Raw genomic sequence first — 13,981 nt, 5'->3', positions numbered from 1 at the left:
GCCGCGTCGAGTGATCTTTTGTTCTTCTCTTAAGTAGCTGCCCAGTCTCAACCACACACACTAAGTGACTGGACGACAGCAACACCAAAGAAACAGAAACGATGTTGGCAGCCGCCTGCGAGGCTCGTCGAGCTCAAAAGAAGGCGAAAACAAAAGCGAATGAGCAAAACGGTGCAATGTAAAGATTCAGTAGAATTTAAAAGGTTACCTGTGGAATTTTCTTGTAAACAAATCTTTTTAAAGTATTTACCAATGGATTTTTAGTCAGTTTTTTTCTTCACTGTCTTTATTGGTGTACTGCAGTGTGTCAGACACCTGTTGACCAGTGGAAAAAGTGTGAACACTGGCAGGACACTGTGTAGTGTAACCTTTATGCTCGACGGGTCAAACGAGCCGATGGGTTCATCCCAATAGTTGGAAGGTAGATTCAAATGTCCAAAAGAAAACAGCTGTGTTGTTTTCCCCCCTTTAAAACGCACAGACTTCCTGTTTCAGCCGGGACCATTTCTACTACATCAACCGTTCTTTGATGTGTGCGCCAGGTGCACTCAAGTGGTTCGGATGATGTGGCAAAACTGTCCGACTGCTCGGGTCTCTCGACCCGTCTGCCTTCGTCTTCGTCACTCGCGCGAGGCGATCATCACACAGTGAGCTGCAGACTCCACAGAGTACCTCTCAGCCTTTGCTCCCATTTTGCAGCGCCCCCATCAAGCTAAAAATAACTCAAGGTCACCGAGCACCCTGTGCCTCCCCACCAGAGGGGAGGAGTCATCTCTGTCATCAGAAGAGCTGCACAGCACCTTAACACTAAAGGAAATGTTGAACAAAGCACTGACGAAAGCCTTCAGCTTGTCCAGAGGGAAGAACTCCACCAGAGCTGCACACGCGTCGCCAACACTTGCATATTCTGGATTTAACATGAGCACATATTGCTCATCTTGTGATATCTTCTGTAAAGGTCACGCTGCAGAGGGCCGCTGCCATCCCACTGCCGCAGGGTTGTAGTTTTTTTTTTTAAACATACCAGACCCCCCCGAACAGCAACTGGAAATATTCAATGTCAAGTATCTCTTTGTTTGCCCTCCGTTTGACAGTCATGTACTCCAGCTGAAACAGATTAAATGAACGTTGTCTGCTGGTGATGTGAGGCTTTGTACTGCCTCAAGTGTGTACAATGTGTAAAAGGGGGAGGGGCTTGAAGAGGCAGGTGACTCTGGGCTCACCCTGTTCAGGGTGGACCAGTCTAACAGGTACCAGAGGACTTATATTGTGTATGTGTGTGTGTGTGACAAATTTAATGCTTTTATTACAATTTCAGATATCCGTCAATGTGCACAATATCTCAGCTATTCCCACGAATTATGCAGAGATGTTTATTTATATTCCCGTATAATAAGCCCCTTTAGTAAAGTTTCAACAGATCACAGTCAGTACATTCTCATGGTGTAAAATCAGTAAAGAAAACAAACACGGCCTCACCAACTGGTAACATTTAGTTGAGGAGCTTTATTCTCCTTTTAATGATTTAAATTTCAAATCATTAGAAAATATTGATTCTCCCCCAGTCAGCAGCTGGACATGCGATGGTCTGGAGCCGATTCAGGATGTGGTCTGCAGGGTCTTTATTTAAATAAGCTCATCACCTTGCCCATCACTGAGAGAAAAGTGGGAGAGAGACAAGAGAGATAAATTACACACACACACACACACACACACACACACACACACACACAAAAAGCCAAAGTGGACCCAGAAGATTATTCAGGATGAACTGTCACAACTTTACTGATCGTCTGACTTTCCATCTTGAACCATCATCGGGTCCACATGTGGATGTACCTGCAGAGTTAAAAAAGGTATACTGGATGCTACGCACATGTTAGCATGTAGCTCGTGGCATCCTGTGCAGCCTCACAGCGCTGTTAGCAGGGCTCTTGTTAGGAGCTACATAAAGTCTGGATGTCCATAAAGTCTGAAAGGTCTGGTCGCACAGGAAGTTCTTTAGTTAAAGCGGAAGAAGATTTGGTCTCGATGCTCGGTGACGTAGCGATACTTGTAGGGCTAGAACCGCTGTAGCTGCCGAGCCAACCACTAGTTAATCCCCCCACCGGATAACGGCAAACAATGTTATTTTATCTATTAATAATGAGCTGAAGGTCAGTGTGTAAACCTGTTAGCTCGTTGGCTTAGCGTTGTTGCTAACGGTACAATAAGTTCAGCTGTCCTTGTTCTACTCATTTCTTCCAGCAACTTGTGTCAATTTCTGCTCGTGTACAACCATACTATCTTTTCTAAATAAACTTCCGTCTTCACAGGTAACCACTTAGTTATCTTTTGGAGACAAAACCAGTCGGTTAAGTTGAGGAAAAGATTTTTGTTTGTGTTCAACTACACACAGACGTGGTTATTTAGCTCCAGTCCCGGTGAATTGGTTGGAGCCGCCTCTCTTACTTCCTCCTTCATGATCTTTGAGGATAATGTGAAATAATTGTGTGGGAAATTCAATCTTTTTGTAGCTTTTTGCTACGGATGCTGGATAAGAGTTGCCTGAGCAATACAGCCAGAGTTCCACGGTGCATTGTGGGAGGGCGAAAATGGTGAACTGACTGGTCGCCACGCGGTTTCACCAAAATGTTATTCAAATCCAATCACCAATCAATTTCCCCAAACCAAAAGGACTCACCTCCTCCTCCCTCCTTCTTCTTCTTGCCATCGTCTCCATCGGCTCCAGTAACCATCGAGAGGGCATCTGCGGCGCCGAAGCCTTTGTCCTCCGACTTCTCCTGGTTCGCCTCTCCTTTCTCATCATTACTATCTTCTTTGTTGCCCAAGACATTTTTGAGGACGTCCTCCGTCACCTCCCCTGTGGAAACAAACAGCTGTCATGTTCTCCATTACCATCCGTACAGGTGGAACCGGTTTTCTGTCTGCAGCGCTGTGTTAGATTCAACCTGCCTGGAGCAGATGGGTGTGGATCCCAAATATTTAAAAAAGGTAAATAAATGAAGAAACTTAATTTCCGTTAATAGTGGAGAAGAATACAGAGAATAAATACATTGTATATACACACAGGATGAGGGAAAGTCCTTATTGGGCCGTTTTAAGTTTGGATTGAGGCGATCACAGAAGCTGTCAGAGTCGACTATCATGAACAAAAATTAGAATTTAACGTATTTTTCTTCGACGTCAATTAGCAAAGCTCATCAGCTCAGATCATTTGAAAAGTATGAACACTTTTCCATCTCAATTCTAATTATTTTGAATTAGATAACCCAATTGTTGCACATATTAATCCGTATATTCTGCACGTTGCCCCCTCACTATTTATGATTATGATTGATATTTAGAATCTTTGGAAGCTTTCTACTCAGATTTGAAAACAAGTGTGCATGTTCAATAAAAGATATACGCTTCATACTCAATGCTTTCTGGTTTAAACTCATCGAGTTGAGGAAAAAACAAAGTCAAACTTCTTCTTTAAAAGTAATCATACTAAGTCACTACATAGTGAAACTCACCCGCTTTGTTTCCCATGTCTTCTCCAAATTCTTCTGTCGCTTTTTCTTTTACTATCCCTCCGGCCGTCTTGGCAAATTGCTCCATATCTGCTGCTGGTGAGACGCTCTGTGCTGCTTCGAGGGAGTGTTTGCTCTATATAAAGGGGAGGGGGCCTTTAGGGGCGGGTCTGTCTCTGGTCTCGCCCTGTTCAAGAATCAGTAGGACCCGTCTCACAGAGGGCTTCATCACTTGTATCCATATTCACATAAAGACCCTTAAACAAAGATGTTGGAAACAGACTGAAGTTTGACTTTCCTTTCTGATTGTCGACTGAAACATTTCATCTCGTGAAGATGGATATTTGCGTCTAATAACGTCTTTGCTTTGACTTTGTTCAAAACATTTTGCTGTTGGAACAACTCTCATCAGTTTATTGAAGGTGCCTGGTGGAGGGTCACGCCACAAAGCTACAAAAGCTACAATTGTCACGGTGTTGGGTGGCTTCCAGTTTTGTTTTGTAGTTTATCCTGTGTGTCTCTGCACTTCCTGCCCCTGTGTGCCTTGTTCTTTGTGCATGTATCCTGATTGTCTGATTGTCGTCACCTGCGCTTCCTCGTTGTTCGCACCTGTGTCTCGTTACCTTCCCCTTGTATTTAAACCGTTTGTCGCCTGTCTCCCTGTGGGCTTGTACTGTGTTACGTTGTTGTGTGACCCGGCTGTAGCTGTCCTGTCTTATTTCAGTGTTTGTTTCCTGTTTTGTTCTTTTGCCTTTTTGGACCTGGTCTGTTTTCAAGCCCGTCCTTGTGTTTTTTTTGTTGAAAACAAATATTCTTGGAAGCTTCTTCGGCGTTTGGGTTCTGCTTCTTCCGACACCTCCCATGACAACAATGAGGACGACATCCTGGTAATTTAGCTTGAAGCCTCACTAGCTAAACTGTACTATGACGCCTTTTGGCTGGCGAGGCTGAAGCAAGTAAAATATTTACCAGAAATAAACAAAAGATCTCTAGCGGCTGTGATTGGTTGTTCCTTGTCACGTGATCTCCAGAGCGAAGTTGTAAAAATACCTTTCTGTGTAAAACCAGTAAAGAAAACACAAACGCAGCCTCACCAACTGGTAACATTTAGTTTAAGAGCTTTATTCTCCTTTTCATGATTTAAATTTCAAATCCTTAGAAAATATTGAAAGCATTGATTCTCCCCCAGTCAGCAGGTGGTGTGACGGTCTGGAGCGGATTGAGGATGTGGTCTGCAGGGTCTTTATTTAACCAAATAAGCCGCTGATGCCCTTCATCGCCATGGCCGCCACTGAGACAAAAGTGAGAGAAGACAAGATTAATCGCATTAATAATGAAGTAAAAACTAGTGTATTGCACGCTTTTATTTTAGAGTAATGTTATCAGAACAATATAACAGTCACTCTGGAGCAACAGCAAGTTAACATGCATACATAGTTTGTAAATCTGTTTTCTTTTTTCTGAACAGGTACTGTTTTTCTTCTTTTTCATGGCAGTTGGCAAACAGCTTTCGGGTGCATGAGCACCACCCACTAATCTGGAGTGTGGACTCAAGAAAATACCTCTAGACTACAACCACATGCGAAAACCAGACAAACACAAACAAACAGAAATTGAAGCTATTATCTGAAGCTATTATCACTTACATTTGAACAGAGGTCAACATGTATTTATATGGTAAAGACCATATAAATACATGTTGACCTTTGTTACAATTTTCCAAAGGGTTGTTTTTTTTCCACTGAAAATTTAAATCCCTAATCCAATGCCCACTGTTCAGCTCTTCTTTTTTTTTTTTTTTTTTTTTTTTTACTGCATTTACTTATTTACTTGTTTTTTCTTCAATTTTTATACTTTCACTTGTACAGTTAAATGTTCCTCCTTGTTGTTTTGTTATCTTTTATGTTGCACCCTACGCCAAGACAAATTCCTCGTGTGTGATAACTTATGTGGCAATAAAACGTATTCTGATTCTTTTGATTGTTTCCTACATTGTTTTCACAACATATTCCACATTCCTCCCTCTTTTCCCCAGAGCCCCATCGTCGGCAAAGAATGATCTCCCTATATTTTGTGCAACATGTTCATACACATCAATCAGGGACGAATCAGACAACCCTCCTCGCGATTCACGAGGGTATCCACCCTGTGATTCAGTCAGAAGGCTGGTCCTGCCCCCCCACCATGGATCATGGCTGTCTGGAGCCGGTCCTGCATGCTACGATGGACTGTGGCTACCACTCATTATATGATTAGCTTCTGTCATATTCATGTAATATGCTGTAAGTCTGTTATGTTGCTCATTCTGGTCACATGACATGTATTGCTTCTGTCCATCTGGGAGAAGGATCCTCCTCTGTTGCTCTCCCTCAGGTTTCTTCCACTTTTTTCCCTGTGAAAGAGCTTTTACTATCTTTATTTGGGGAGTTTTTCCTGATCTGATGTGAGGTCCGGGACATGGATGTCATGTGTACAGATTGTAAAGCCCTCCGAGGCAAATCTTGTATTTGTGATTTTGGGCGACACAAAATAAACTGAATTGAATTGAAATTGAATGAATCACACTTCCTTGTGGTGTTCCATTGTCCACAAAATGGCTGGCAGAGAAACACCTTCCCACTCTCACTTCTATAGAGCAACCCAACAAAAAATCTTTAACCCATCTGAACATTTTACCCGATATTCCTCATCTTTTGATTTTGATCAATTACCCCTCTTTTCACAGTAAATCATATGCTTTTTCCATGTTGAAAATCACTGGTACCACTACCTCCTCCCTCACCTCTGCTTCTAAACATGCTACTGGAGCCATTGTTCCCCTTCCTTTTCTAAATCCACTTTGATATTTTGATCAAAGATTCCTAGTTTCCAAATAATATATTAATCTATTCGTGACCATTCGCTCCATGATTTTGCACATGTGGGAAGTCAATGCTATTGGTCAATAGTTTGATGGATTAGTGGGATCTTTTCTAATGGTGACTTGTTTCTAAAGCCCTGGTAACCTTCCTTCCTGCTAAACTTTTTTATACAACTCCAGATTGAACTCTAATCCTAAATCAGATAGGTTATCATGATGTAGCACATCTGATCTTTACCTGCAGCAGTTAGACCTGATTTACTTATGGCACGTTTTAATTCTTCCAAAGTTTCCAACAATTCTTTGTTTGCTTCCCTTGTTTTATATCTCCCATTCAACCCCTCCTCTGACATATTACCCAAACTATGAACCTCCACTAGTGCTTTTGCCAACGTTTCTGCCTTTGCTTCATCATTGTTAGCCCCCATTCCACCCTTTTCCAATACTTGTTACCCCCTCTCCCGTTTTACTCCACTCATTTACTTGAGCATTCCCCAAACTTGAAGTGTTTCTCCCTATTGTGCGACAAAATGCTCGCCAATACTTCCTTTTAGTATCTTTGAAGTTTTTTCCATACTACTGCTGGCCTTCTCTTGTACTATTACATTATTGAAATTGAGGGAAACCTTAAAAGCCTTATTCCGTTTCTTTATTACTTCACTGCACTCGTCATTCCACCATGGTACTAACTTCCTCTTTGTCCCGGTTTTCCTTCAAATTGTCTGATTGGCAGCTCCAGTTATTGCTTCCCTCACATTTTCATTAAAAATGTCTATGTCTTGTTGTCTATCTACCTCTTTAAACCTTAATTCACTGATTACTCAGAATTCATCCCACTGAGCCTTTCCACATACCCACCTTTCTGCTGAATCTTCTGATCCCACACTACTTCCACTTCCAGCTCTACAGAAAATGGGGTAATGATCACTTCCCACCGTAAAATGCTCCCATACCTCCGCCCACAAATACCTGCCAATGACCGTGATGCTATTGTCAAGTCTAAACTAGACTCATTGAGTTGAAATTCATTCTTGTGCCACTTCCATCATTTAAACATACGAGACCCAATGAGTCCATCACATCCTCTACCATCACTCCATTCTAAGTATCCTCTTTATTCTATTTCTCAAAGAAATTCCTTGCTTTACAAAAGGTAGCACATCCTTCACCTTCTCGGTCCCTTCTTGTGCCCACATATCCCTGAATCACAAAATCAAAGTTTGTTTCAAGCCATGTCTCTTCAATACATACCATATCTAATAAATTACTTTGAACCCCTCCTCCTCAACAATCTTCCTCCTCATCGCTCTGCCTTCCTCTCTCACTTCCCCACTACTAGCAGATACACGCTCATGGCGCTCGTTTTGTTTGGGTTGGAGCCGCCCCTCTTACTTCCTTATTCAGGATCTTTGAGGATAATGCAAAAATGATTTCGTGGAAAATCTATGAAATAATTATTCAATCTTTTTGTAGCTTTTTCCTATGGATGCTGGATGAGAGCCGCCTGAGCAGCAGAGCCAGAGTTCCTCGCTGCATTGTGGGAGGGCAAAAGTGGTGAACCGGCACGCGGTTTCACCAAAATGTTATTCAAATCCAATCACCAATCAATTCCCGCAGACCAAAGGACTCACCTCCTCCTCCGTCCTCCTCCTTCTTGCCATCGTCGTCCTTTGCCTTTTCCTGTTCGTCCCCTCCTTTGGCCGCATCCTCATTGTCTTCTTTGTTGAAAATGGCAGAGAGGCATTTTTCCGTCATCTTCCCTGTGGAAACAAACAGCTGTCACGTTCTTTATTATCATCCGTACAGGTGGAACTGGGTTTCTGTCTGCAGCGCTGCGTTAGATCCAACCTGCCTGGAGCAGATGGGTGTGGATCCCAAATATTTAAAGGTGAATATATGAAGAAAATGTATTGACTGTGATTCCCTTGATAGTGGAGGAGAATCCAGAGAAGAAATACATGTATAAGATGAGGGAAAGTCTTTGTTTGGCCTTTTTATATTTGGATTGAGGCGATCACAGAAGCTGTCGGAGTCAACTCTCAAGAACAGAAATTAGAATTTAACGTATTTTTCTTAGACGACAATCAGCAAAGCTCCTCAGCTCAGATCATAAACACTGGAATGTGACTTTGAAAAGAATGAACACTTTTCTAATTCAATTCCAATCATTTTAAATTAGAAAACCCAATTGTTCCACATAATAATCCATGTATTCTGTGCATTGCCCCCCTCACTATTTATTATTATGATTATGATTGATATTTAGTATCTTTGGAAGCTTTCTACTCAGACTTGAAAACAAGTGCGCATGTTCAATAAAAGATATACGCTTCATACTCAATGCTTTTTGGTTTAAACTCATCGAGTTGAGAAGAAACAAAGTCAAACTTCTTCTTAAAAGTAAAAAGTAATCACACTAAGTCACTACATAGTGAAACTCACCCTCTTCATCTCCCACCTTCTCTGTCACAAGCTCTACGGCCTTGTCCATGAATAGTTTGTCGGCCATGCTGGTGATGTGATGCTTTCTGCTGCTTCGAGTGAGTGTCCGGCGTATATAAAAGGGGGAGGGGGCGGGGCTTATAGAGGCGGGTGACCTTCTGGTCTCGCCCTGTTCAAGAATCAGGGTGGACCAGTCTCACAGGAAGCAGAGCACAACGGCTGTTTTCAAAGTCAAGGTGAAGATGTGAACAAGTCGCTGCAGTAATGACTGTTTCACCTGTTTGACAAGAAATGTAGAAATGTTGTCATGGTCAGTCGAAGAGGTTTGAGATCATCAATTATATCACTTATTTCTTGAGTGATATAAGGGGATTATAGAGGCAGGTGACTCTCTGTCTCGCCCTGTTCAAGAATGAGGGTGGACCAGTCTCACAGGTGATAGAGGGCTTATATTTTATGTGTGTGTGCGTGCGTGCGTGTGTGTGTGTGTGTAAAGTTTGGCTTTCGTTTCTGATCGTCTTTGCTTTGACTTTGTTCAAAACATTTTGCTGTTGGAACAGCTCTCATCAGTTTATTGAAGGTGGCTGGTGGAGGGTCACGCCACAAAGCTACTAAAGCTACAATGAGGACGATACGCTGGTAATTTAGCTTGAAGCCTCACTGACTCAACTAAACTACACTGTGACGCGTTTGGGTGCCGAGGCTGAAGCAAGTCAAATATAAGTAAAATATTTACCAAAAATAAATAAAAGACATCTCGCGGCTGTGATTGCTTGTTCCTCGTCATGTGACCTCTCGAGGCGAAGTCGTTTAAATGCCTTCGGCGTGTCCCCATACACTGTGGATGTGCTGAAGCCGCCCATCTTACTCAAAGTGGCACGTGACTCTGTGGTATCGCCCTGTTGAAGAATCAGGATGGAGCAGTTTCACAGGTAGCGGAGGGCTTTTGTTTCTGATTGTTGACTGAAATATTTCATCTTGTGAAGAAACATTTCATCTTGTGAAGACGGATATTTGCGTCTAATAACGTCTTTGCTTTGACTTTGAAACATTTTGATCAGATTTTTTTCATGGATTGATCAATTTTCTCCCAAAAAACTTGTCTTCCTCATTTTTTTCATTTTAGAATATCAACTTCATGTCCCCGCTGCGTGATTTACATGGCCTCCATCGAATAGACCTGAATGTGAGGTGAAACCTAAAGCTCGTGTTGACTTTGACCATGTTGTATTTGCGTGTGTGTACTGACGTCTAATTGCCTCAGTAGAAACACTCTGTACTCGTTGGACCACATAAGGCGCGGTGTGCGGCCATCTTTGTTGTTATCATCTGAACTCCGCACATAGATGACATCATCACAAATCCACCCTTCCTTAACAGGAAGTCAAGATACCACATCCCCCTTCTTTTAAAATAATAAACATGGCTCCATCTGCCAAATTAAACAACAACATAGCATTACTGAAGGACCGAAGGAAATACAACATTGTAAGTTATCAGGTATGAACAGTTGGTTACTAAGTGGCATTACTATGACAAATGTCACATTTTTATTAGAAACATATCCCTCAGTTCTTCTCATGTTGGGTATCACAAATCCAATCTGTCTCTAGGCTTCACCGTGCGGCCTGATCTCCTGATGGTACAATCTGTTGGCTCTTTGTCACCTATATGACCTGCAGGGTCCTGCTGCACTGTTTGAGACTCAGTGTCCTCATACTCCATCTGTTGGTTGTTTGGTGGAACTATCGGGTCTGCGCCACTTTCACACGTCTGCAAGAGGTTACGCCTGAGCATGTGACCTCCATCAGTGCGAATGTTGTAGGACCTCTGGGCACCTTCTGGCTCGACGACTGTCCCTGTGGGAAGCTGGAAACGGACCATAGCTCCTTTTGGTAGGGCCGGCAGTGTCCTAGCATTCCGGTCGTAATATTGTTGTCGTCTCTGTTGGCACAGTTGCCTCCCGCTGCGACAGACCAGTTCAGGTTGCAGTTGTTTCTCCGTACTTGGCAGAATTGAGGGCAAACGCCTGCGCATTAGCAGCTCCGCTGGCGACTTCAGTCCATCAACTGGTGTGTTTCTGTATTCCAGTAAACTGAGGTACGGGTCTGTGCATTTGCTTTGTCCATGAGGGCTTCAACAGTCTGAACAGTCTTTTCAGCCAAACCGTTACTCTGCGGCTACAGCGGGATGCTTGTGGTATGCTCAAAGTCCCATGCAAGAGCAAAACTTCTAAATTATAACATGGTCCATTGTCACAGATTACTGTCTGGGGTATTCCAAATCTGGCGAACATGGATTTCAGCTTTTTGATGACAGTGGCAGATCAAAGTACCTGCTATAATAGTCAACAAGAACTATATAGTCAGTACTGTGCCATGTGAACAAGTCTGTGGCTACTGTTTGCCAAGGTCGTGCTGCGATAGGATGTGAGAGCATCGATTCCTTTGCATTGGAGCTGCGTCGCTCAAGACAGATGCCGCAACATCCCACTAGTCCCTCTATCTGTTTTCACATGCCGGGCCAGAACGGTACACCTCTTGCACGCTGCTTACAGTTTTCCATCCCTTAGTGTCCTTTGTGAATGCGTAAAGGCCTTTTAGCTCTGAGTGAGCGAGGCGCGATGATTCCAACACTCAGCGACAGCAGACAAAATGAGAGTTGCTCATCTTGTGCCGTGGCGGCTTTGATTTCTGCCATATCTCTATCACTCACTGGTGCACTGCTGATCACCGTATGGATTTGTAAATCCATGCCTTCACTTAAGGAGTCGTCAGTAGACGCTTTCTGGACAGCGCGTCTGCGACCGGGATTTGTTTTCCAGTCTTGTGTGTGACAGGAATGTCATACCTTTGTCGTTGCAGTATCATGCGTTGTAGGCGTGGCGGGGCCGCTGCCAAGGGTTTCTGCATGATTGACTCGAGTGGTTTGTGATCTCACTTGGAAATCACCTGTCGGCCATACAGGTTTTGATGAAAGCGTCTGCATCCAAAGAGCACTGTGTACGGCTCCTTTTCAATTTGGGCGTAACTTTCTTCAGTCTCGTTCAGTATCTTGGATGCATGTGCACTGGGCCGGGCTCCTGTGTTAGTAAGTCTTTCAATTGCTGGAATGCAACGTCTTGATTTGAGTCCTACATAAAGTCCCTTTTCTCTTTCAGCAGTTGTCTGAGAAAAGTCTCTGAAAGTCTGGGTGGAAACTTGGAGAGGGAGGTGACCATGACCAGCATGGTCTCCAGCTCTGCTTTACTGCGTGGGGAGGGGTAATTTCTTTAATTGCTTTGACCTTGTTGGGGTCGGGCTTGATGCCTTCTCTTGTAAGTTTATGTCCAAAGAAGCTCAACCTCAGTTACGCAGATTATGCTTTTGTCTTTGTTCAGCTTTATTCCTCCCCTCTGTGGTTCTCCCCAGCGTGGCGCGCAGGTTGACATCGTGCTCGTCTTTGGTGCGGCCATACACCAGAATGTCATCCACTATGGCTGCGACTCCCTGAAGCCCCTCGTAGGCCTCATCCACTCTCCTCTGAAACTCATCCTGAGCGGAAATGATTCCAAACTGAAGCCTTTTGAACCGATGTCTGCCATAGATGCTGTTGAACGTGGTCAGCATGGATGATTCCTGGCTGAGTTTTATTGTCCAGTATCCAGATGTAGCGTCTAGTACACTGAAGTAGCTAGATGTAGCTAGTGGGGTCTCTGGAGCTTTGTTTAGAGCGCGGGGAGTCGAGGTGCGCAGCATATGGTGCAGTCCCATATTAATTGCATCATCCACCGACCTCTTTGCTCGGTAGGCAAACTGCAGGTGGTCCAGCCGGGGTCCTGCGCTGTCCTTTACATGGGTCAACACCAGTCTCTCAAACGATGTTATGACCACAGATGTCAGGGAAGCGGAGCTTCTCAACACTGATTGGCTTTCGCAACTCAGCGTTGGGCGAAAAGGCAAATATTCGCAACGCTTTTTTACGTCATTCGCGCTGCCCGGCAAAATTTTTTTTTTTTCCTTCGCAAAATGTTAAAAAAAACCAGACTGAAGTTTGGCCTAGAAGTAAAGCCCTTAAACACACATGATCTATTCATGTGTCCATTACATTTATTTACGATTATGTTGAAAAGTTTGGCTTTTGTTTCTGTTCGTCGACTGTAACATTTCATCTTGTGAAGACGGATATCTGCTCTCATCAGTTTATTGAAGGTGGCTGGTGGAGGGTCACGCCACAAAGCTACTAAAGCTACAATAAGGACGATACGCTGGTAATTTAGCTTGAAGCCTCACTGACTCAACTAAACTATACTGTGACGCGTTTGGGCGGCGAGGCTGAAGCAAGTCAAATATAAGTAAAATATTTACCAAAAATAAATAAAAGACATCTAGCGGCTGTGATTGCTTGTTCCTCGTCATGTGACCTCTCGGGGCGAAGTCGTTTAAATGCCTTCGGCGTGTCTCCATACACTGTGGATGTGCTGAAGCCGCCCATCTTACTCATAGAGGTGCGTGACTCTGTGGTATCGCCCTGTTGAAGAATCAGGATGGAGCAGTTTCACATGTAGCGGAGGGCTTTTGTTTCTGATTGTTGACTGAAATATTTCATCTTGTGAAGAAACATTTCATCTTGTGAAGACGGATATTTGCGTCTAATAACGTCTTTGCTTTGACTTTGAAACATTTAATCAGATTCCTCTAATTTCATGTGTTTTCATGTTCCATCTTTAAACATTAATGTTGAAAAAATATAATCTCCTCTTTCTTTGCCTTTTAGTTTTTGTCTCCATGCTAACCCAACGTTTAATGCAACATCGCTTGGAATTGTGGGTAACTCCCCTCAGACATTTTGTGTGTGCGTGTGTGTGCTATACTGTAACGCACTCGTCCCAGGGAATTCATCAGATCCACCTAAAATGCTGTCAGTACAATCTAAAGCCTTGGTGATTAAACATTATATAAAGCTTTATGTTTAACGGCCACTTTACGTACATTTGTATTACACAAGCTCATGTAACTCCTCTGGACTTGTTTGAGTCAGCTCCAAACTTGTCACGCTTGATAAATCATCACCTCAGCTAATTTTGAGTCATAGCGCCACCTATTGGCAACAAGAAGTCAGAGTTATGTAACAGAGAGAGAGAGCGAGAGAGATATTGTTTTGTTACTGCTAATCAATACAGTGT

This window comes from Clinocottus analis, unplaced genomic scaffold (assembly GCF_023055335.1).
Source record: "Clinocottus analis isolate CAN_PGR_092001 unplaced genomic scaffold, fCliAna1.0.p SCAF_21, whole genome shotgun sequence".
NCBI classification, from domain to species: domain Eukaryota; kingdom Metazoa; phylum Chordata; class Actinopteri; order Perciformes; family Cottidae; genus Clinocottus; species Clinocottus analis.
Note: the sequence above shows the minus strand (reverse complement) of the source record.